At 38.0% G+C, this 25,949-nt stretch overlaps 1 protein-coding gene across 2 annotated transcripts in view; it reads right to left on the reverse strand.

The window, feature by feature from the left end:
• The window catches only part of POU2F1 (POU class 2 homeobox 1), a 181,953-nt gene that overhangs the window by 92,103 nt on the left and 63,901 nt on the right, over positions 1-25,949 (reverse strand). The window contains exon 1 of one of the 2 annotated variants that reach the window (XM_047784011.1): positions 5,585-5,685. The exons of the other annotated variant lie outside the window; for it this stretch is intronic. The gene's annotated coding sequence lies outside the window, so the exon portion shown is untranslated. Of the gene's footprint in view, positions 1-5,584; positions 5,686-25,949 lie in introns of those variants that run through there. 2 annotated transcript variants of the gene reach the window in all.

The following is a 25,949-nucleotide window of genomic DNA, read 5'->3' on the forward strand; positions in this document are numbered from 1 at the left end:
GGTGAGTAAAAATTTGATGACAAAATTTTAGTTTCCCCATAAAATACATGTTAATTACAAAGGGAAGAAGTTAACTTTGCAGTAAAGAGGCTTAGTAAACATCACCTTAATCAAGTTATTTAAGTTAGTATCACCAGTCAAGGGAGACAAATCAAAACTGTGCACCCCCCCACATGAGAATACAACTTCACTTCTGTGATGTTTCTGCCATACATTCACACATAACTTGAATCTAACCATGAAGCACTTTCACATAAGCCCCAATTGAAATACATTCCATAAATGCATTCTTCCACAGTGTCAAAGTGCTGAAGATCAAGGAGAGACTAAGCAACTATTCTAGATGGAAGAACACTAAAGAGACATGACAACTACATGCAATGCACGATCCTGGACTGGAGTTTCTTCTTTGAAGGGTATTTTGTTGAGACAACTAGCAAAATTTGAATATGGTCTATGGATTAGCTGGTAGTAACATATTATTGTGAATTTCCTGAGTTTCATATGTTTGTATCGTGGCTATAGAAGAATGTCCTTATTTGCAGAAATTATACACTGAAGTATTTGGAAGTGATGGACCATCAAGTCCAGTGACATACCTCAAAGATTCATGGAAAAAATTATTTGTGTTATTGTGCAACTTTTCTATAAGTCTGAAATCACTTTAAAAGAAAAAGGGAGATACAGCAAAGAGAAAAAAGGGGGGGGACAGAAACAAACCACCATATACTGTTTTATTATTCTAATAATGCCTTGCCCTCCCCATTCCTCAGAAATCTCTTATCACAAGATGCAGATAAACACTGGCAACACTACAATTCTTACGAAATGTACCGATAATCTAGCAACAGAGTGCGCTTGAAACACATTAAACAACATTCTGTTGGACATCTCAAAATATGGAGCATAAGTCCACATTTTAAAACTATATTGCATTAATGGAAGTTTGGATTTATACTCAGGTCTAAGCACTGGGTATTGAGCAACTTTCCATAGCTGGTATCATATCAGTTATTTATTACACAAAGAAAGAAAAAGAGTTGGAAATCTGTTATAAGCAAAAATTCTATTTAATATTTTTGAAACAATTTCAGTTAAAGAAAATACTAGAAAATGAATTTTAACTGTGCTATTATGGGTATATTATCATGTACCCATACTAAACTACTATTTTAGTGGCACTTTAATGTGTTTTGTCTAACTTTCCTACTTAAAAGACCCTGAGCTAAGGACTTAACATCTATTATGAGTTAAGACTATATCCTCCCCAAAGATGTTAAAGGCCCAACACCCAGGATCTGTGAATGTGACCATATTTGGGAATAGGGTCTTTGGAGATGATCAAGATAAAGTCATTAAGGTGAGTCTCTGCCCAATACTACTGCTATCCTTTAAGAAAGGGAAAGTTTGAGGAGTTCCTGTCGTGGCCCAGTGGTTAACGAATCCGACTAGGAACCATGAGGTTGTAGGTTCGGTCCCTGGCCTTGCTCAGTGGGTTGAGGATCCGACATTGCCGTGAGTTGTGGTGTAGGCTGCAGACACAGCTCGGATCCTGTGTTGCTGTGCCTGTGGCATAGGCCGACGGCTACAGCTCCGATTAGACCCCTAGCCTGGGAACCTCCATATGCCGCGGGAGCGGCCCTAGAAAAGGCAAAAAGACAAAAAAAAAAAAAAAAAGGGAAAATTTGAATACAGATACGTACAGAGGGAAGACAGGCATGGAACAGATTCTCCCTCACAAGCTTTAGAAGGAAACAACACTACAACACCTTTAATCTCAAATTTTCAGCCTCTAGAACCATGAGATAATACATTTCTATTGCTTAAGCCTCCCAATTTGTGCTACTTTATTATAACATCCCTAGGAAACTTAACATTGGAACCTTTGTTTTCTCACTTGAAAAATAGGAATGATTATGCTGTCTCCCAAGGTTGTTCTTAAAGTTAAAATGAGAATATAAGTTATTTTGAAATTATAGGAATTATAAAAATAACAGTATTATTCTGATCTCTTGATATTCAATAAATGCTACTCTCATAATTTTTCTCCTATTACAATAAAAAATTTTAAGTGATGCTCTTTAATATCTCCATGCCTTTTAAGTGAATTTTAATCCATAGGCCAGAAAATTATCTTTTGCTGTACATGGTAAGAGCAGAGTTTTAATAATGTTAGGACTAGCTGAATATAGCTAAAGTAGAAGTTGGTTTCCTTTTTCTTCTTTTTCATGTTTTAATTTTTATAACATTTAAGTATAAAGTTTCTCTTTTGAAAACTTAAAAATTCACTTTATTGAGGTATGATTAGCATACAAAAAGTTGTACATTTTTAATGTATACAAGTTTAATAGATATACACTTGATACATTTTTAGATAAATACTCATCTGTGAGACTACAATTAAAGCCATAAACTTATTCTTCGGCTCTAAAATTTCCTTTCATGTCCCTGCCCCACTTTTTTTTTTTTTTTTTTGCTTTTTAGGGCTGCACCCATGGCATATGGAGGTTCCCAGGCTAGGGGTCAATTGGAGCTACAGCTGCTGGCCTATGCCACAGCCACAGCAATGCCAGATCTGAGCCGCATCTGTGACCTACACCACAGCTCATGGCAACATCAGATCCTTAATCCCCTGAGCAAGGCCAGGGATCGAATCCGCAACCTCATGGTTCCTGGCTGGATTCGTTTCTGCTGCGCCACCACGGGAACTCCTCCACCCCACATTTTTTAATTAAAAAAATTTTCTGAGTGTGTGGCAAGAGCACTTAACTAAGATCTACCCTCTTAGCAAAATTTAAAATACATCAAATAGTACTGTCAACTACAGTCTTCTGAAAACTTAAAATCTAACCCTTCCCTTCAAAAAAAACACCCACTGATGGCCCTCTTGTCACAAAAAACACTCTTCAGCCATCCCAGGCAGCTGTGTACCAGAGCACTGGAAACAGTCAACAGCACTTGGTTGGCCAAAAGTGGATGACAAAAGAATATGAAGGGTTTAACAAGCTGACCATCCAAACAAAAAGCAAGACAAAATTTTGTGCACAATGCTTTCTTCTCTTTGCTCTACTTCTTGTACTTCCACATTTCTCTGTATATTAAAAATGAATGCGTACATGTGCATGTGTCTAGTATATGCCCAACCAAATAAGAATTCAACGAATGTTAGCTGCTCTGGCTTTCTTAACCTCCATCCCTTCTACTCAGAGGATGATGAGTAGCTAGCTGCAAGCTCATACTTAGGGTAGCTAAGTAACTTTGTAATCTCATCATAATGTCACAATATCAATAAATTTCATTCTACCTGCATAAACTCCAGTTAGATAAGAATTTAACTAAATAAAGTAAAATCTGTCAACATATCTCACCTTCTATAAAGTTCTAACATATGTCTATCCAGAACAGAAAGGTACTAGGTAATCCAATTTATATCATTTCTCATTTTAAATACTAGAGATTAAAATGCATTTATATTACAATTTTTTGCTATAAGATCTCCATACTACCAGGAACGAAACAGTTATGTGACATGAGCTATATCTCATTATATTTATCTCATTGTCCTGTGCATCCCCATCCTCTTTTGACTAGGCAGGTGGTAGTTGTAATTTAATGAAAGATTCCTGGGGAAAGGTGATTTTCAGTGGATGAGTCAGGTTTTTAAGGGAAAGATTCTCCTGAACTGGGCAAACTCAAGTATTCTGAGTATTTTACTAAAGAAGAGTAATTTTCTTTATACTTTCATCATCACAATTTCATTTAATAAGCTTTTATTTATCCCAAACCAACCAGACACTTGAAATGTCTTAATTTCTAAATAAGAGTCTTTGCTTAAATATCAATTTTTTTTCATTAAAAGTGTCAACTATTTTGAAATGTCTCTTTTAAAAATATCTTACGAAGTTTCCGTTGCGGCTCAATGGTAACAAACCCAACTAGTACCCATAAGGAGGTGGGTTTAAGCCATGGCCTCACTCAGTGGGTTAAGTAGCTGGTGTTGCTGTAAGTTATGGTGTAGGTTGTAGATGTGGTTCGGATCTGGAGTTGCTGTGGCTGTGGGCCAGCAGTGGCAGCTCCAATTCAACCCCTAGCCTGGGAAGTTTCATATGCCACAGGTGTGGCCCTAAAAAACAAAAACAAAAAACGAAAAAAAGGAAAATAATCATTGTTTTCTATTTGTTTGTTTTGGGCCACAGCATGCAGTGGCTTGATGTGGAATCTCAGTTTCCAGACCTGTAGTGGTGAAAGCACAGAGTCTTAACTACTAGACCAGGGAACTCCCTAAAATAATGATTGATGATCAACCAAGTAAAAACATGGAGACAAATGTTCAGTCACACTAAATATACCTTTGGATTTGCTCAAATTAGATTGCTTTAGTTTAAACATATGTTTATAATATATAAGTATTATATAAATACCTTTTTTTGAGTGGTAATAAGATCTACACCTTTAAATTACATTATAAAATAGCTAATATGATTTCTATAGTTAAGATCATTAGAGGGGAAGATACGGTTTTATGATTTCTCCACACTGCATCAATATGTCTCTGAAATACTTGGATTTTTGGATGGGTGACTCAAGAAATAATTCTATAAGCAGTATCAGTTAATGTGGGATAGGTTGGATTTATGTCTAAATTTTAATTCCAAAAATAAATAGTTTAGTAATGGGCTTTGAAATCAGATAAAACTGTGTTTAAACTCCAGCTCTAAGTTACTCAACCATATGATGCTTTCAAAGCCTCAGTTTCCTCATTTGTAAAACAGGTACAATAATATGCCCAAGGGTTCTCCTCAGTTTTGAACAAAATGTATCCAAAAGCTTCAACAGCATCTAGAAGTTAATTAATGATTGTTAATACCGTTATTTAATAGATTAAATATTTTATGTAGAATAAATGAAACCATTTCATCTCTGTGGCAAAACTAACATTTTTCAGTTATACAAAAGGAAAATCCACATGAAATGTCACTACGGTTTATTTATTCCCTTATGCATGTTAATTTATAATTAAGGTACATAAAAAATAAGAATTTTTAAAAGGCGCTAGACTAGGAGTCTCATTTTGATCTAGATTTCGATCTCAGCTCTACACTGGCTAGCTGAACTTCCTTAAACAAGTTGCTTGATCTCTCTAATATTCACTCTGTAAAATGTAGGTTACAATATTTTGAGTACTAGATTTTATAAAACCATTATTTACAAAATACTTCTATTAAACTACCACATAAGGATTATTACTAATTATTAACTATTACTATTATCACAATAAAGATGACACTTAGCAAGTACCTTATTTGCATTAATTTCACAACTTTTTCAAAAGAAATCAGAGCCTAATCTAAGTACCAGGGCCAATCCTAAACTAGTTTCCATTGTTGGCTAGGGCACAGGCATTCTATGCATAGCTCTATTACATCAGTAAATACCAAACAAATTTCACAGTTAAAAATGAAATACAGATATATTTCATAAGTCATTCTCATGGTCATTCCACAAAATTAAAGGCAATCATCATAACACCTGGATTTATCAGAGGCCACTAAATTAATAGCTTTCATTAGCAGAAAATATTTACCAGGTACAGAAAGACTGCATTCTTTCTCTGAATTGATTCACTGAAAACTGAGAGTAGTTTGGTAATTAAAAAGGCAGGAAAGCTCTTCTTACTTTTCCAGTCTATGAATACAAAAAGAGAAAAAGGCAAGACTGAGTAAGCTGTATAAAATAACCTAACACTTTAAGGGGGAACAATCAGAAACAGTGGGAAACAACGGACTACCCCTCAAGGTATGGCAAGCTGCCTAAACATAAAGTGATTAGGGACAGACATTTCTCATGAGCCTACTTCCTCATCTACAAAATGGGGAGCTAGCACCTGCCCTTACTTGAGGAACCTGGAAGGAAATCAGAAAGTCCTTGGAAAATGTGTCATAAGGCGGTATTCTTTTATGAAGCTAGATAAAATAGCCTACTTAGTATTTTCTTTAAAGGGTATATATTTCACTAACCTAAAAAAAAAAAAAAAAGGACTCCCAAATCCAACATTAACCCCCCCCAAAGTGATAAGTATCTACTTCAATTGGCTATACCACACAGAGAAGACAGACCTAGATATAGATGGACATAGATTGCTTTCACTGTATTTGGGGAAAAGGTGTGAAATTACACCTTGTCTTTAGAAAATGAGAAAGGTTAATACTTGGCACACACAAGTGTGTAAATTTACCATCACACTCTGCCACGAGGCTTCAGAACCCTGAACAGTAGTTTTATGTAGCCTTAACAGATGAAGAGGAGTTGGTAAGTGCATTGATCTACCTCTACTGCAGCTTTGTTTGAATTAGTACAACTAATTAGTATAATTGGTATAAATTAGTATAACTGATTGAGTAGTATAACATTAATGAAAACCATGTAGGTTTTACATAACTGTACTCAATGTTCAGTCACTAGCCTGAGTAATTTTCTCTATACATTCAGTGATATTCCTAACTACTTCATAAAACTTTGAACCAAGAGCTAATCAAGTTCAATGGTGCAAACAAAATCAAACTATCCTCTTAAATTTTTATTTAATTATTTAATTTTTTGGCTGCACCTGTGGCATATGGAAGTTTCCAGGTCAGGATCAAGTCTAAGCCATAGCTGTGGCAACACCGGATCCTTAACCCACTGTGCCAGGCCAGGGATCCCACCCATACCGCCAGAGAGGAAGCTCCTCAAACTATTTTTTTTAAGGATGGCAGGTCAGCATATGGAAGTTCCCAGGCTAGGGGTCAAATCAGAGCTACAGCTGTAGGCCTACGCCAAAGCCATGGCAACTCAGGATCCAAGCTGAATCTGTGACCTACATCACAGCTCATAGCAATGCTGGTTCCTTAACCCACTGAGCAGAGCCAGGGATCAAACCTATATCCTCGTGGATGCTGGTCGGGTTCGTTTCCACTGAGCCACAAGGGGAACTCCCCAAACTCTTCTTTTAAAAAGAAATTGTTTTGAAAGAGAAGGGATTCACAGAAGCCATTAATACTTGAAAATAGGGATCAACATTAAAATTCGACCACAATTTCCCAACAATGGTCAAAAATCTACTAAGACATTTTATTATGTTACATAACTGAAAAGAAACTGAATTTTTTATCCCCTTAAAAAAAAGTTCTCTCCCTTAAAAAAAATTAAAAAGTTCAGTGTGATCTGAACTTTTCTTGTGGTGCGCAGGTTAAGAATCCAGTAATGTCACTGCAGTGGCTTCAGTCACTACTATGCCATGGGTTTGATCGCTGGCCCAGGAACTTTCACATGCTGTGGGCATGGCCAAAAAACACCCCCCAAAAAACCCACATCTGATCTGTATATACTTTAACTTCTTTAAGAGGATTTTAAAATTGTTAAGAGGATATACCTAAAACAAAAAACAAAACAGAACCACACTGACAACTAAATACGCAAAACAAATACTGCCTTTAGCACACCCATCAATCCTCCAGAGCAGGAACTATGATGAATAAGGAAACTCCACCCACTCTTCCTTTAAACCAATGAGATGGTTACAAACTTGACAAACTCCTGGTAGTCCACCACAGATTCTCACTCCTTTGAAATTTCCCCACCTTAAATTGAATGCAAATATGCCAGGTGTGGCCCTTAGAAAAGTAATCCTGCTGGTCCCTATTTGAGTTTCCATAGAAACATGCACAGCTAGTAATGTCAAAGAGGTTGTGTACTGGCCTCCTACTGGCTTAAAAAGTTTCAGTATCCATTAGGTGAAATAACAATTAGGGTATCTTAGTAAAGAACAAATAAAAAGAAAAAATCCATCTTTACTTGAAACATTAAGCAAAATAATAAAAAGTATTTATTTTCTTCTAGTCCAAAAGTAGCTTTCAGCCTAGCAGCAGCAAGTAATATGTCTGAAAAATTACAAGATGTCAATTACCAAGTGGTAACCACTCTTTTACTAAAGAAATATATATGTGCACCTGCAGCATATGGAAGTTCCTGGGCCAGGGTATCAAACCCATGCCTCTGCAGGGAACTGAGTCACTGCAGTCTGATCCATAACCCACTGTGCCACAGCAGGAACTCTTAAGGAAATACATCTTATGAGAGTATTCCCTGTAGGTCACTTAATGTAATAACCAACATCCAGAGAGAAACAATATTAAGTCTAATCTAAATAGTAGTAAATACAGTGTTATATTTTCCCTAAATAAATTCGATATGACTCTTCCTTGGTTTCATTAAATGTTTTTATAGCAGTGATTCTCAAAGGGCAGTACCTAGATGAGCATCCTCAGGAAACTGTTAGAAATGTAAATTTTCAGCCTCCCACCCCAGACCTACTGAATCAAAAACTCTGGGGGTGGGAGGTCCAGTGATCTGCTTTCAACCCTCCAGAAGATTTCAATGCATGCTGAAATTTGAGAACCACTGATTTACAGTGTCAAACCTCAGAGGAGGCTGAAATATGAAACAGAAAATTCAAACCCTTGGAACTAAGTTAAGACATAGTAACAAAATACAATGTAAAGGAGAACTCAATGGCCTCCTGAAATAAATCTGTTGACTAGTATTTCATTGTCTAAAAGATATGCAGAGATTAACAGTAGTTCATCCTGTCTGTCCTTCCTATATATGTTAAGCACAAAAAGAAAGTCAGAAGTGTCTGTTCCTGATTACTCAAGAAGAGGAGGGTCCTTGCACATAAGACATTCAATCCATCGCCATTCACAGTCCATTAACAATCACAACCCATTTCCAACCACTGCAGTCTTCAAGCACAAAGCAGCAAACCTAACCATTTATTACTTTATAAAAAAGAGAATAATCATTTTTCCAAAATAGAAAATACATTTGTAGGGATGAACCCGAAGTTTGAGTCATAAATTTTAATATTCCTCACTACAGCTGGCCCTCCTTATTTGTGGGTTTTGCATCCACAGATTCAACCAACCAACATAAATAAAAACAAAAATTTTTTTTTGATGGTCGTACCTGAGGCATATGGAAGTTCCCAGGCCAGGGAGTGAATCCAAGCTGCACCTGCGACCTATGCCACAAATGCAGCAACACGGGATCCTTTAACCCACTGTGCCGGGCCAGGGATCAAACTACGCCTCTGCAATGACCTGAGTTGCTACAGTCAGATTCTTAACCCACTGAGCCACAGCAGGAATTACAAAAATATTTTTTAGGATTCCAGAAAGTTCCAAAAAATCAAAACCTGAATTTGCCACTTGGTGGCAACTATTTACATGGCATTTGCATTGTATTTAAACAGCATTTACATTGTACTAGATATTATAAGTAATCAAAAGATGATTTAAAGTACTATATGGGAGGATATGTGTAGTTATATGCAAATACTGTGCCCTTATACAATGGACTTGAGCACCCTTGCATACAGTATCCACCAGGGTCCTAAAACCAATCTCCCCAATGCCCAGGGATGACTGTGCTTGTAAGAAAAAAATTTTTAAGAAATATACGTGGATGTAGTTCAACTATCCTAGTATCTAACACATCACAAATTCATACACTCCAAAATACTCTTTTCATTTTTCTATTAATTTCTATATACCCATTTAAAATTCCTTCCCTATTTCCTTGAAGACAATGGGCAGCACTTCCAAAAACAAAAAAACAAAAACAAACAAACAAACAAAACCCCAGCCCAAGTAGTAACATTAAAGTGACCAGAGAGGTACAATGGAGAAAAATCACTGGGTAAATCAAATGTCCCATATGCTATTAGCACTGATGAATTCAAGTCAACTGAACAGTTTTTAAGTTCATAATTTAAAATAAATTTCTAAATACCTCCAGTATTACACCTGCAAAATGTACCTTTAAAATCTTATTTTAAGTGAATTGAAGACCAGTCACAATTTACAAAAAATAAAAATAAATCCAGGAAATTCAAAAGAGAGTATCTGTTTACTTACGATCAAGATTATTTTTTGATCTGTTTTGGTAAGAAATATGCTGAAACTTACTTGACTTTGGAACAAGGGGCAGGAAATGAAAAAAAATACATTTGACCTGTTTTTTCTTGCTTGTAATTTTCTTTTTCTTCTCTCTCTTTTTTCTTTTTTCTTTTTTTTTTTCCTTTTTTGTCCTTTTTTTTCAGGGCCGCACATGCAGCATATGGAGATTCCCAAGCTAGGGGTTGAATCGGAGCTGCAGCTGCTGCCCTAAACCACAGCCACAGCAATGCCAGATCTGAGCCGTGTATGTGACCTACAACCAGAGCTCACAGCAATGCCAGATCCTTAAACCCACTGAGCAAGGCCAAGGATCAAACCTGTGGCAGGAACTCCCTGCTTGTCATTTTCTTAAGTTAGAAAATACTTGAATTATAAGAACATTTTAATTTAAATACTCAAGAAGCATTTTTTACTTATGGGATAAATTCAAATCTCAATTTCTAAGCCTAACTTATTTCCAGCAATTGCTATTCTTTTGGAAAATGAAACATAAAGAAAACAAATCCTAAGGTCATCACTATTGTCGTATAACTATTTTTCCTTATTTTTGGGGGGATTTTTTTAAAATTGAAGTGTAGTTGATTCAAAATGTTGTGTTTGGGAGTTCCCCTTGTGGTGCAGTGGAAACGAATCCAACTAGTATCTATGAGGAAGGGGGGATCTGGTGTTCCCTGAGCTGTGGTGTAGGTGGCAGAAACTGCTTGAATTTGGCATTGCTGTGGCTGTGGCACAGGCCAGCAGCTGTAGCTCCAATTTGAGCCCTAGCCTGGAAACTTCCATATGCCACCAATGCAGCCCTAAAACCAAAACCAAACCAAAGCAAACCAAACCAAAACCAAAATGTTGGGTTAGGTTCAGGTGTAAAATGATCCAGTTTTACGGACACACACACAACTTTTTTCAGATTCTTTTTCATTATAGGTTACAAGACATTGAGTATAATTTCCTTTTTTTAAAATCAAAGTGTTAATACAGAATAAAGTTAAGGAGAAAACTGATTCACAGGCTCCTCTTTCTCTTTATTAAATATTGGTATTCTTTGGGGCCCATCCTTTGTCCACTTCTCACTATACAGTGATTGCCAAAGTACTGTCTTTGTGCCACTATTGGGCCAGAACTGATCCAAAAAATGCCAATTTCACTGATTCTGATGTCTGATTGCAAGCTGCACACTAGTGGCACATGCTGGCTGCCATTCCAACTCTCTCACTTGGATAAGGGCAATGACATTCAGTTCAAGGGAAAGACATGAATGATTCATTTCATTCCCCTAGCTAGTGATTTGTATCCCAGGATTGTAATCAATTCTGGCTGAAGAAATCAAGGAACCTTTCTGAGATAGTTATTCTCACTCTGAATATAGAGAGTTAAGTGGCTACTCTCCTTTCTCTGGACATGAGCAAGGAAGCATATTGTCCTGGTTGCTGCTGGAAGCTGTTTTGCAACCTTAAGGGAAAGAACCTGAGGACACAAAAATGAAAAGAACCCAGTCCTATCATCCTTGAAGTTTCTGCCCTCTTCATCATGTGAACCAAGTCAGTTCCCCTGTGTTTAAGCTGTTTCAGTTTCCACCATCTGAAGCTGAAAGCAACCTACCAATAACATATATATGCACATTATTAAGAGTTACTAATTTGATGTACACAAATTTTATAGAGCCATCAGATTTTACTAAGGATTATTTCAGCTAATGTGTCATTGCCACATTATGTTCAGCCAACTCTGAAAAATCCTAATATATGCGTACATGATGGACAAGCTGGAATTTCAAAAATTTGGTTTTGTTATTTGTACACAACCTTTCAGTCTCCATTATTCTTTCCTGTTTTGTATATCAATTTAGTTATATACTTGCATATTTGCACCAAAACTTCTAGCTTATAATTTTCCAAAAATTAGCCAATGATAAGAAGTCAATGAAGTCCAAACAGTCCCCATATTTCACAAGACAGTGCTTTGCATATAAATGGGAATCTGTTAGATGACTTACATAATTTTAGTTTCATCTATAGTTATAGGCATACACATGTATATAGAGAAAGGACTAGTCGGTTTACACCAAATGGTTAGTATTTAGTATACACATCTCTATTTTTCTCTCAATTAACAAATATTTTTTAGTTGAATTCTTTACTTTCACAATATATTTGGCTGACTCCCAAGAATATGACCATCTTTTACTTAACTACCCAAATAAAAACTAAAGGAATACAAAGCTGTTTTGTTAACTTGTTGCAAAAAAACTTCCCAAAAAGAACTTTTTCTGCTTCAGATAAGGAAGGACTGAGATGAACCAGTTAGGTTCTTAAAACTAGGTTAAACAGAGAAAATTATAGGAAAGGTCAAAACAAGTAAAAGTTGGGCAGGAATGGCAATATTGGTTTACAACATAAGATTTTGTTACAATGAGAGAAAGTTCTGTAATTAAAGAAGAAACAAGCAAACACAAAAGAAGATTTTCAAATAAAACACTTAGGTTGCAGAGTTCCTCTGTGGCTCAGCGGGTTAAAGACCCAGTGCTGTCACTGCTGAGGCTCAGGTCACTGCTGTGGCACAGGTTCCATCCCTGGTCCTGGAAATTCTACAGGCTGGGAGTGCAGCCAAAAAGAAAAAACAAAAAATATAAGCCAAACAAAAAAGCTTAGGTTGCTTAGGAAAAACAAAAAACAAAACTGGATTATTTTATCCATCTCTCCATTTGCCTGAATTTAAGTCTCATTTTACCTGAATGCAAAAAGGCTTATTGGAGGAACTGACAAGATATGGTCCTTCCTCTGAGTCTTGACTGATAATCTAGTTCCTTCAGTATGGTAACTCTTTGTCAACTTGTGACAACTGTGCATAAAATTTCTATGTGTATGGTTTGTTTTGAGACAAAATTAAAATATTAAAGATTATTTTATTATTTCATTTTTGGCTGCCATCCAGTATACAGAGTTCCCAGGCCAGGGATCAGATTTGAGCAGAGGTTTGATCCCCAGCCCGGCTACAGCAATGCAGGATCTTTTAACCCACTATGCCGGGCTGGGGATCAAACTTGCATCCTGGCACTGCAGAGATGCCACCAGTCCCACTGTGGTACAGTGGAAACTCTGATTTTTTAATATTATGGCAGCCACTACAGACCCTTTTTGAACTCTAGTAGAAAACAGTAATTCTAGAATATACCTCTATCATAGATTCTGCTCAACTCATATTCAAACTAACTCACCAGATAATTTACAACAAAAAATTCACAAGGACCCTGAAGGACTTCCCCAGTCAATGTGGTAGAGAAAAAGGCCATTTACAATCCATTCACATCAAACACTAAGCAACTTATTCAGCAGAAAACCATTAAAAGAAATATTTTATTTCAATTTTGGCATCTGAAGTTGTATTCATACTCCACAAAAATAATGGCAGAAATTTCTGAAGCCCAAGATGAAAATCCTAAAGCCATTAACCCACCAGCAGATGACTATTAACCCTGTTTACACAGTGTCGACAGTAAACCCAAAGTACACTGCAAGTGCCATTAACTTTCAAAATGAAAGTCAATACAAAAATTCCAAGCATTAAGTAGGGTACATTTTAGCTAAATCAGAACAAGATCCAGTCTTGAATTAGTATATAGTCTATATTGTAATTCTTCCTTCTCATATAATAGATATCACAAAAGACACTAGAAAGATAGAAGAAAAAAACAATCTACTTGACTTGAGCCCATAAGAAGCCTCAACAGCTCTGTCTCTCCAGTCTAGCAGCACTAAGAGAAAATTAAGGTAACAAGTATTTGGGAGTGTGTGCACATGTGTGTATACACACACACAATTTTCTAACACGAATTTGAGAGAAAACAAGCAGGACAGTGGAACAGACATGCCATATATCAGGAGCTCCAAGCCAACAGCACTTAAATAGGGGTAGCCAGACTTCATTTTGCTCACGAGGAAGGGACAAGAACCCCCAGAGTAATATCACTCAGATAATCTACTCCCCCAGACTATTTAGGAGATAAAATAAAACTATTAAAATTCTCTATTCTCCAAACAAAATGAAAAGACAGCCCACAGAATGGGAGAAAATATTTGCAAATGAAGCGACTGACAAGGGCTTAATCTCCAAAATTTATAAACACCTTCTGCAGCTCAATACCAAAAAAACCCAAACAACCCTATCACAAAATGGGGCAGAAGATCTAAATAGACAATTCTCCAAAGAAGACATACAGATGGCCAAAAAACACATGAAAAGATGTTCAACATCAGTAATTATTAGAGAAATGCAAATCAAAACCACTATGAGGTACCACCTCACACCAGCCAGAATGGCCATCATCAAAAGGTCTACAAACAATAAATGCTAGAGAGGGTGTGGTGAAAAGGGAAACTTATTACACTGTTGGTGGGAATGTAAGTTGGTGCAACCGCTGTGGAAAACGGTATGGAGATTCCTCAGAAAACTAAAAACAGAATTACCTCAGAAATAGAATAAATAAAATAAAATAAAATAAAATAAAATAAAATAAATATTTTAAAATATTATGAAATAGAATTATAAAATATTATAAAATATAAATATAAAATTCTATTATAAAATAGAATAAAATAAAAAATAGAATTCCTCAGAAAACTAAAAATAGAATTACCCTTTGATCTAGGAATCCCACTCCTGGGCACCTATCCAGAGAAAACCATGACTCGAAAAGATACATGTACTCCAATGTTCACTGTAGCCCTATATACAACAGCCAAGACATGGAAACAACATAAATGCCCATCGACAGAGGAATGGATAAAGAAGGTGCAGTACATTTACACAATGGAATATTACTCAGCCATTAAAAGAAATAATGGCATTTGCAGCAACATGGATGGACCTAAAAATTATGCTAAGGGAAGTCAGTCAGACAATGAGACACCAACATCATATGCTATCACTTACATGTGGAATCTAAAAAAAAGACACAATGAATTTTTTTGCAGAACAGTTACTCACAAACTTTGAAAAACTTATGGTTTCCAAAGGAGACAGGTTGGGGGTGAGGGGATGGGCTGGGGGTTTAGGACAGAAATGCTATAAAATTGGGTTGTGATGATCATTGCACAACTATAAATGTAATTAAATGCACTGAGTTAAAAGAAAAATCTCTATTCTAAGCTGGAATTTACCATTAAACAGATTTTATTTTCACTTTAGAAAAATTTTCCAACAATATGTTAATATGCTATAAAAGAGAATGTTATGCTTAGTGTGAAAGAGAGAAGCACCTAGAACCTCTTCCCACCTTTATTTAAAAAACTTTAAAAAAAAAAGTATTGTATCATAGACTACCCTTTACACAATCTCCTTATACTTAGAGGCTATCAACATCAAGACATCATAATGGTTGAGCCCCTTCTTAAAAACATATCTTTTGTCTGTACTAATTTTCATACTTAGAGAAAAATCAAACAGGGAGATGAAGAGTATGGGCCATTAAAGAAAACAGAAGTGGCAAAACTAATCATAACATAATCAGCTTGTGCACACTACTAAACCTTCTCCAAGGCTTTCCCTTATCATTTAATAAGTATAGCGTAAGCACCATCATCCTCTAGATTTAGAATCAAATCTAGGTAAAAGATAACTTTTATTTCTTGGTTCTTACAAATAGCAAAGGATAAAAATCTTCGAGTTCTTGAACAGAGAGAAATGTTAGTGACAATCAGTTCAATCCCTTCATTGTACAACTAGGAAACTGTGTACAAGGTCACATAATTTATTTCAGGACACGTTGTGAGTTATGGCACAGGTGAAATTCAGATTCATTTTCTGATTCTTAGTCGATGTAAGCACTCTTCAAATTGACCACATCCTTTTTGCAAAAATATTTTCCAACAATTTTATAAAGTCACTTTTAAAAGTGATCAATGTCATGTCATCTTTTTAAGTATGCCAACTACTGGTCATTATTCTCTAAGGATCATTTTAGAATGTGTTTATATATTAATTCATTCTTTCATTCACTCAACAAATAATCTAAAAAATTATTAGATATAGGGCTCTATACTCTTTTTCATGAGGCCAGAAAGATCAACCTGACGTGATTCTGACCCTGAAATGCTTTATTAGATGAAAAGCTAGAACAGTCATTAGAAATCTATAATCTGAGTAAAAGCTAAGAAATGTTTTTACTTTTTGTAAAAAGGGTACAACATATGCATATTTCAATTCAAAAGATAAAATGTAATTTTCATGAAATTTTAAGGATTCCTTTCCTATGTTGAAAACCTGTAAGAAATTAGATCTTAAGAAAAGAAAAAAAAGGAGTTCCTGTTGTGGTGCAGCAGAAATGAATCTACTAGGAACCATGAGGTTGCAGGTTCAATCCCTGGCCTCACTCAGTGGGTTAGGGATCCAGAATTGCCATTAGCTGTGGCGTAGGTCACAGACACGGCTGGGATCTTCCATGGCTGTGGCTGTGGTGTAGGCCAGCAGCCACAACTCCAATTGGACCCTTAGCCTGGGAACCTCCATATGCCATGAGTGCGGCCCTAAAAATAAATAAATAAATAAATAATAAAAGATATTTATGGAATAAAGTTTATTCTAAAAAATAGATTACATACTTAATTCTGTAACACAATTTGGGGTTTCAGGTACTGCCTTTTAAGTTTTATACCAAAGACACTATGATCCTTTGTCATTATCTCATCTTCCTATGTTAAAACCTAGATTTATAACTCAACTTAGTTCCACTGGCTGAATAAAGAATAAAAATGAATAAAGAATAAAAATGAGGGTAATTTAGAACATCTGCGTCAGTAAACATAGTAATTTAAGCTATGACAATCTGATGTGATTGTCACACCATCATAAAATCAAAATAAATTTCCACAAAATATTAGGCCATGTTAAGCCACCATGTAAACATACTCTAAGTGCTTACACCACCACAAGGACACACACCAAGTTCATGGGCCTTAAAACCTTTGTAATTTCTCTAACTTCAGCTTAGGCTGCTTCTGCCCAGGTGGTTTCTTTGTATTTGCTATTCTAGTCTCTGTGTGAAAGTCATCTTCTCAGAGAAGCCTTTTTTGACCATGCACTCTAAAGAACACCTCCCCCACTTCCAGTCATTACCATGTCATGCCATTTTATTCTATGTTCTCATTATTTTATTTTATTCTTTTTTAGGGCAACACCTGCGGCATATGGAGGTTCCCAGGCTAGAGGTCCAATCAGAGCTGTAGCCACTGGCCTACACCACAGCCACAACAATGCCAGATTCGAGCCATGTCTGATACCTATACCACAGCTCATGGCAACACTAGATCCTTAACCCACTGAGCAAGACCAGGGATTGAACCCGCAATCCTCATGGATATTAGTCAGGTTCTAAACCCACTGGGACACAGGAGAACTCCTCCCCATAATTTTAAAACTTATTATTTGCTCCACTAAAAGGCAAGCTCCCAGGGTACAGGCATCTTATCAGTCTTGTTCACAACAGCAACCTTAGTCCATGGTAGAATATGACAGGTGCTCAACAATATTTGTTGAATGAATGAATGGTACCTAGGAAGTCACTAAAAATTAGATTAGGGATATCAGCTTATGTCCACAATAAAACAAACTCCTTGAAAGAAACTATTTCCAAAAAGACAAGAGTATGTGCTCAGAGAACTCATCTACTAATTTTGAATAAAAGCAGCCCCCCTAGGCAAACTCTACCATAAGTATACTCCTGATAGCATATCAAATTCAACAGTTAAAACAATTTTTGTCTAGTAGATACATCTTAAAGTCAGGGCCAGCCATATGGCAGAAAGACTAGGCTTCTGGTTTCTGATGTTCTCGGCCATCTAAAGAGCATTAAGTTCTATTTTATTAATTACGTTTATAACATTTTCCTTAGATTAGCATGGGTTCAGAAACAATAAATTAGAATCATCTTCTAATTAACAGATGTGAAACCTGGGAACACTCTGCACAGAAATTCCAGATCCAAACTATAAATCAGGAATGACATTTAGGATCTTGGTGTATAAGGGTAAGGTTAGTTAATACCTAAATTAAACTTTGCTCAGCAGCCTATAATTTGACACAAATCTTGCAAGAAACTCAGCCATGCCAGATCACATCCTGGAGATGGACTGTGTCTCTTTGCAAAATAAGACAATCGTGCTGGGAGTCCTATTGAGAATCAGCTTTTCTACGAAAAATTCTGAAAACTCAATCCATTTGCTATGGGTGAATAAGGAAGCATACTATTTCAGGAAAACTGATGAATCATTTATCTGTTAGTCAAGAATTTACCATGTACCAAGGTCTTAAAATAGGTGTGGAGTTTACTTGACTTACCCATGTTACTGATTTCTTTGCTCACCATTCCCTCTTGCATCTGTCTTTCCTTCTGCGTTCAACTTCCCTCCTCCTCTTTAAATACATCCTTTAAAAGTCCCTTTAGTGAAGGTATGATAGTAGCCAATTTAGTCTTTATGTGTCCAAAAAAGAGTCATTTCATCTTTATTCTTGGACAAGCGTTTAACCGTAAAAATTTTCCCTCAGCATTTTACAATTTCACTGTTTTCAGTCTTCCATATGATGCTGAGTCTTGTGAAGTGTAGCTCTTTTAATGGGCAATTATCAATTCTTGTCCTCTATTAAGATATTCTCATTATAGCGATTTTTTTTTTTGCAGTTTCACTATAATATATCTAGGTATAGAATTTTTTTCTGCCCTGCCTGGCCTTTTATTGTGCCTCCTAAAGCTGAGAATTCATGCCTTTCATCAGTTCTAAAAAATTCTTAGCTAGTATGTACTTGAACTGATAACAGCTGAGAATGATCTCTATTCTCTCTGGAACTACAATTAGATTCAGTTTCAACTTTCTCATTTTATCCTCCACATCTCATTTTTTTTTTTAACCTCCCACTTTTTAATTTTTCTCCTGTAGCATATGGAAGTTCCCAGACTAGGGGTTGAATCAGAGCTGCAGCTGCTGGCCTAGGCCATGGCACAGCAACACCAGATCTGAGCCACATCTGTGACTTACACCGCTCAGGGCAACTTTGTATCAACCTACTGATCAAGGCCAGGGATCGACCTGCATCCTCATGGATACTAGTGTGTTAGTATGGAGGACTCCCTATCCTCCATATCTCTTATTTTCTCTTTATATCTTTCATCTATAGTTATTGCTACTTCATCTGCTGATTTTTTTTTGAGATCTATCATTAACTCTTTTTTTTTTTTGGCATTTAGCAGATATTTAATAAATGGCATCATTATTCTCAGCCATTGAGGAAGAAACTCAAGTGGGAAGGCAAATGGGGCACCGCCCACTGAAGTTCTCTGCCCCCTCGTCACTAGCTTCCTGTCCACCACCTCCTGAAACCTACTCCACATTGCAGGTCTGGCTGATGAAGCTGGGAGGTCACATCAAGAGGTACGGTCCCCTCTAGGGTGTTTTTCAGAAGCTGCTCCACCTGAGCCATCAAGACCCATTCACCACTCCAGCCCCAAACCATGGCACCTCCAGGGGCCTTCCCAGGGACACCCAAACACCTGTGCTGCCATAAACACCCCGCCCTTCCATGCTGTATTATGGCCTCAAATGCTCTTTCCCATCCCCATCCAGTGCTGCACAGGAGTGTCAGGAGCGCCCCAAGGGCATGGACTGCATGGCCACTACCCTGGTGTCACCAGGCCCTGGCGCTGGGCTGGGCACTTGGCATCAGCTTGGCCGTGTCATCGAGACAATGAGTGGACAAAGAGTGCTGCCTAGGAGAGAAGCACTCCCTGCTGGGGGTGCCCCCTCCGTGGGTGCCCCCCCCCCGCCACTGTGACCAACATTACTAACTCGACCAAGTCCAGGGCTTTGGAAAGGCCGGACCCCACAGCAGGGATGAGGATGTTTGTGGCCTCCACCACCCACTTGTAGAGCAGGCTGGTTTCCAGCAGGGAGTCCTTTTGGTCCTCGTGCTTGGACAAGTTCTCCTGGGGCTCTGGTGTCTGCACCCTGTCCGGCTCTGTGGAGACAGGTTCCTGCTCCTGGGAGGGGGCAGCTGATGTGGCCTCCTCCTCACTGCTCTCCTCCTCCTTCAGGGCAGGGAACTCTGGGGGCCAGCTTGTCATGAGATTTCCCTGGCCTTCCAAGGAGGATGCACTCTGGTGGTCCTTGTTCTCCAGCTCCAGTAGCAAGTACATGGGGGGTCTGCAGTCTCTGGACTGGCTCAGGAAGCCTCCCGTGTCCACCTTCCTCTTGATGGTGGAGTTCCAGGGATTCTTCACAGCATTCTCTGTCCTCCCTGGCAGCATCTTGGCGATCTCAGCCCAGCGGTTGCCCAGCACCTTGTGGGCCTCGCAGATGAGGTGGTTGTGCCAGCACTCACGGCACTGCTTCCCCAGCCAGCCCTTCAGGTGCTTGGCCATCAGCGTCCACTGCCTCGTGCTGTACTTCTTGACCAGCTTGATGACCTTCTGGTCCTCCTCTTTGGTCCATGGCCCCTTGACAAGGTCTGGATTCAAGACCCTCAGCCACTGGTACTGGCAGTGCTGGTGGGAAAGTTGCTGGCCAGGAACTTCCAGTCTTGCTGCCCAAACTGCTTTACCAGGGCCCTTAGCTGCTCATCCTCCTTCTGAGTCCATTTGGCCTTGCATTTGCTGTCTCACTGCTCTGGCACATCTGAATCTGTGTCCTGGTAGCGCAGCTCATCCATCTCCTGTGTCCACGGAGACATCACCCTCCCTGGCCGCGCCTACCTGCGGCTGAGCCTGGAGTGGGAGCCAGGCTGGGGTCAGTGTCTGAGCTGCTCGGGCCGGCCCAGCCCCGGTGCCACACAGCGATGCGTCAGCAGGGCCGGAGGTCCGGCTGCTGCTCAAAGTGGCTGCAACCGCCACAGCCTGCGGTACGCACAGAAGAACTTTTCTATCTCCCGCCAAGGGCATCGGCACTGCCCGGGCCTCTGTCATTAACTCATTTTTCAAAAAGTACCTAATCTACTATTTAACTTGCTCATTTTGTTTCTAAATTTCAGTAACTATTTTTTTCCTTTCTAGAGATTGTTCCTTTGCCATATCTGCTTAGACATTTTCAGAGTTTGTTTCTTCAATCCCCTTTTATTACTAGAACAGTTCATCTTTTTTTTTTTTTTCCAGTCACACCTGCAGCACATGGAAGTTCTCCATCCAGGGAATGCACCTGAGCCATAGCTGCAGCAACACTGGATCCTTAATCCACTGTGCTGGGCCAGGGATTGAACAGAGACAAGCCAAATAATTAACCCACTGTGCCACAGGGGGTACTCCCTAAAACGTTTTAAATTAAATAGTAAATCTGATTGATTCCAATAATCTGAAGCTCATGGGAGGTGGAGAAGTCTACTTCTATTGTTGGTTGTTTTGCTGCAACTCTGATGCTGGCTTATTCCTTTCTAGGTCCTGTAATTTTGGGTTATAAACTCATATTTAGAAAACTAATCTGGGGGAGTCAGAAACTGTAGGAGAAAATGTCCCGATAAAAAGGTAGAAAGGAGAGACCCCAGCCATGATGACTAAGTAAAGTCTGGCCAACTGCCCCTAACCACCCCTCCCTCACACATCTGCTTCTGTAAAGCTGTCCCCACAATTTCAACGCTGCCTGTTCTCACTGTGGTCTGACTAGCCAAGCAAGGACCCAGAAAAGCCGGTTCATAAAAGCCTTGTGAAACCCTTCTTCTGGGCTCAGACTCAGGAGAGCGGTCTCCTCTGAGCCCACCGGTGTTAATAAACCTGAGTTCTCCAACCCTCCCGGGGTTGGTCCGGTTTAAACCTCACAGGGTAAAAGAGCTGGTGGAGCTGATACACTGCAGCCACAGAGCTGCTGCTGGAGCTGATACACTGCAGCCACAGAGCTGCTACTGGAGCTGATACACTGCAGCCACGGGGCCAGTGATACACTGTGGCCTCCAGGCTGCTGGGTAGCTGCCTTAATAAAACCTGGGTTGAAAGTACATTCCTTCAAAAAGGCCATACAATTGCATGCCCAAACTGAGGCCAGAATCACTTTTATTTTTTGGCGTTGGATTTCCTAGGCTACACAGGTGGTATAAATTTAAACTTCAAATCTGTATTTAAAAACAACTATGGTTATAAATTCTTAGGAAGACATATATAGATCTAAGGTTAAGAGAGACAAGACTTCACTGTAGCATCCTGCTGGTGGATGAATTTTTTTCCTAGCCTACCTTTTTGCTAAGGGTATAGATTTTTTTTTTTTTTTTTGGTCTTTTGTCTTTTTTAGGGCCACACCTGCTGCATATGGAGGTTCCCAGGCTAGGGGTATAATAGGAGCTACAGCTGCTGACCTACTCCAGAGCCACAGCAACACCAGATCCAAGCCACACCTGCGACCTACATCACAGCTCACAGCAACGCCAGATCCTTAACCCACTGAGCGAGGCCAGGGATTGAACCTGAAACCTCATGGTTCCTAGTCAGATTTGTTTCTGCTGTGCCATGACGGGAACTCCATAAAGGTATAGATATTTAAAAGTCCCAAGCTTTATTATGCAGGGAATCTCAGCTCCATTTCCCTACCCTGAAAAGTCTAGTCTTCTGTCTAGAACAGACATTAAAACACAAGACTCTGGAGGGTGGTTTGGACAAAGGCTCTTAGTGCGGCCCTTGTGTTACCTTGATGACCATACATTTTTTCCTTCATGGGCCCTGTGGAAATCCCTCATATCCTTTAGCTTGCACAGAAAACACGTAAAGGGATGTTTCAGGCATTTGTAGGAGTTCTGTAGAATTTTTCTGAATAGCCCATTATAGTGCCAGAAGTGTCTGAGAATAAGTTTTAAAATAAACAATTTCAATCTTCAAAAATAAGCTCTAAGTCAGTGTTTGCTCCTCTGTGCTTCCACAGCAGTGTATCCTCCATCACAGCTCTTCCTTTACTTCAACCTTGTCACTGTGCTTTAATGTCTCCTCCCCTGCCATGATTTTAACAGATATTTCTAGTGCTCAGTAATCCAAGGTAATGTATCAACAACGACATTACCTCAGTGATCCTGAGAATCAAGAAAATAAGAATGAGCAGACTGTTTCTTTAGCTTTGCTGTAACTTTGGAGAAAAAGGTCAAGTGCACCAACATAGTTTACAAGATGCTCTATATATTTTTTAAGAATGGAGAAGTAGCAAAGGTTTGGACAAATGTTTACAACAGGACAACAGGAATGGAAACTTACTTGCTGATTCTAGGTCATGTGTGACAGTAATCTAGAATAGCAGTAGGTTAAATCCAGATAGCAGGTACAGGGACAGACTCTGTATGGTTTTTAGAGGTAAAACTGAAAGTTGTCTGATTTGATGGGAGGGATGAGAAAGGGACTGACTCTATTAGGCTACAGAGAATGAACCAGAACAAAGGGATGAAAGCTATAACAAGAGGACATATTTCAAGTTAATATTAAAGGAGAACAATTTAAAAACTAGCACATTTACTAAATAACTCCAATTATATCACTCCCAGTTAAAACTTTTCCATCATATTCCATTTGATGGATACTGGGAAGTCAACTGCAACAATGCACCCAAACCTCTACTATCTGGCAATAACTTTATCACCTTACCTGTCACTATTCCTTTACCGTCCTTAAATTCCAGTTCAATGGAATTACTCACACTCAATTTTTCCTACAACTGTCCTGTATCTTCTCTCCTTTGTTCTACCTGTTCCTTGTCTGAAGGCACTGAGAAATGAACATGTGATGAAGAAACTAGAGAAAAAATTAAATTCCTTAAAGGGAGACTGGGCTTGAACTCTGATTTTTCCCTCTAGTTTTTAAGATTTTGTTACTCTATAAAAATAATTTAAAAATATACCTAAAGCATTATATTTTAAAAAATGTTAAACATTTATTGTACAGTCTTCTTGTACCAGATACTGTGTTAGGTAAGCTTCAGTGTGATCTCATTCAACCCTTACAAAATTCTCTGAAGCAGTTATTCTTTGCTTTCTTTTATAGGTGGAAAGAAAAAAAAAAAAAAGACTCTGGTATATTGTCCTAATACGGATGCTATAAAAGTGGCAGAATAAAGGCACATACTTTAAGCCTACTGCCCTTAAACCCGCACCACAGCTGCCAAGTGATTTAGAATTTAATTTTCACATCTAAAGAAAAATACATTGAAAATATCATAGACATGAATGAATCCAGTATAGACAGCAAATAAACACAAATTATTCTTTGATACTTACAATAACAATGAAAAACTTTCAGCAAAGCAAAAAAGAAAAAAAAAGCATCTACTTAGCAGGTTCAATTCAATTTGACATGCATTTATTTACTGTGAAAAGCATTAACAGAATTCTAAAAGAAACAGGCTAAGAATAACATTAAAGTATAGAGTCTACCATTGTATGTATTGAGTTCATGGTGGCATGGAGGAAGATTCTATAGCTTAACACTGAAGATGAAACATCAAGTTATTCTCCATTTTCATTAGTAAGTAAGTCCCTTTTGACATATGATCTTCTTAACAAGCCGTGCTCTATAGAAGCAAGGTTTCCCACTTTTGCCTCCAGATCAGAATATATGGAAAGGTAAGGACTACCTATATTAAAATGTATAAGATCTTAGTTTCACTGAAGTTTTTTTCTTTTTCTTTTTTTTAAGTTTCTTGGACTATTTACAGTGGAATGGCAAAGTCAGTATAGGATGATACTTTCAGATAACTGAAAAATAAACAAGAGGTGGATTTTAAGTCCTGATCATTATTATTCTATCAAATAACAACGGAAAGAGTCCAGACACAGAACAAGTTTAGCTTAACAATGTAATTGAGGAAGCATAGCTCTTACTACCTAAAGCCAGGACAGCCCCAGATGCACCATGATCTAACAGAAAGGAAAAACAGTGAAAGCCAGAGAGCTCACTCTACTAAGTACCTGTGTGATTCTAAACAACTGACCAATCTATGAAGCACTCTTCAGTACTTTCAGATTAGAAATAGCCAAATGGTTGTCAGTTAATACAAAAATAACAACATTAATTACAATTTGGACTTTAGCTTTAAGACATACACTATTTAGAGTAAATAGAAAATTAAATCATTAAGGAAAAAGAAGAGAAATAGAAATTATTTTAACTCCATGAGCACAAAATAGGACAGTTAGAGGATAAATTGCTTTGACCAAAATCCCTAAGGACAGTGAAAAATAAATACTGAAGAGCCTGGTTTCAACTCAGCCTTCTCTATTTCCACTAATCTACACAAACAAAATATGAAATTGTTAAATTCAAAAGTCAGTATTTACTATTTGTTTACTACTATGGATGCCAAGGAAGCTTCGTCACGCAAAACAGAAGACTACTTGAAATTTTTCATCCTAAGAAACTACGGAAGTTAGCAAATTCTTGTCTTTACCACATGCTGATACACATTAGAAAGATGAAGGACCTTAAAATGTCCCTTCACACAGAGAACAGTCTAGTCCCAGACTGCCAAATGAGAAGCAACTGCTTTGGACTTTCTACTGACTTTCGTTCTTTCACAAAATTGCTGCTCTTTCTTCTTACAAGTAATCATCAATAGCCACAATTTTGATCTTTGTACCCTACTCACTTATCTATCTAGTCAACCATCCGCTTATTCTAACATTTACTGAATATCAGCCATCCTATGTATCTCTGACATCAAGCTCAGGGATAAGTAAACATTTTCTGTGAAGTAAATTTAAGAGGCAGTAAATACTTTAGGCTTTGTGGGTCTATGATGTTCCTTTTTTTTTTTTTAAACAATGCTTTAAAAAGGTAAAAACTATTCATTTAGCTCAGAGGTTTTACAAAAACAGGCCAATTTAGATTTGGCCAAGTATTTTGATTTAGTGAATGACCAATCAATATTTTTGAATAAAATTTAAACTGAATAAGTTTAATTCCTTCCCTCAAAAAGCTCACAATGCAGTGGAAGAAGGAATAAGTAAACTAGTGGTTCAGTA

The sequence above is a fragment of the Phacochoerus africanus genome, chromosome 6, assembly GCF_016906955.1.
Source record: "Phacochoerus africanus isolate WHEZ1 chromosome 6, ROS_Pafr_v1, whole genome shotgun sequence".
Taxonomy (NCBI): Eukaryota; Metazoa; Chordata; class Mammalia; order Artiodactyla; family Suidae; genus Phacochoerus; species Phacochoerus africanus.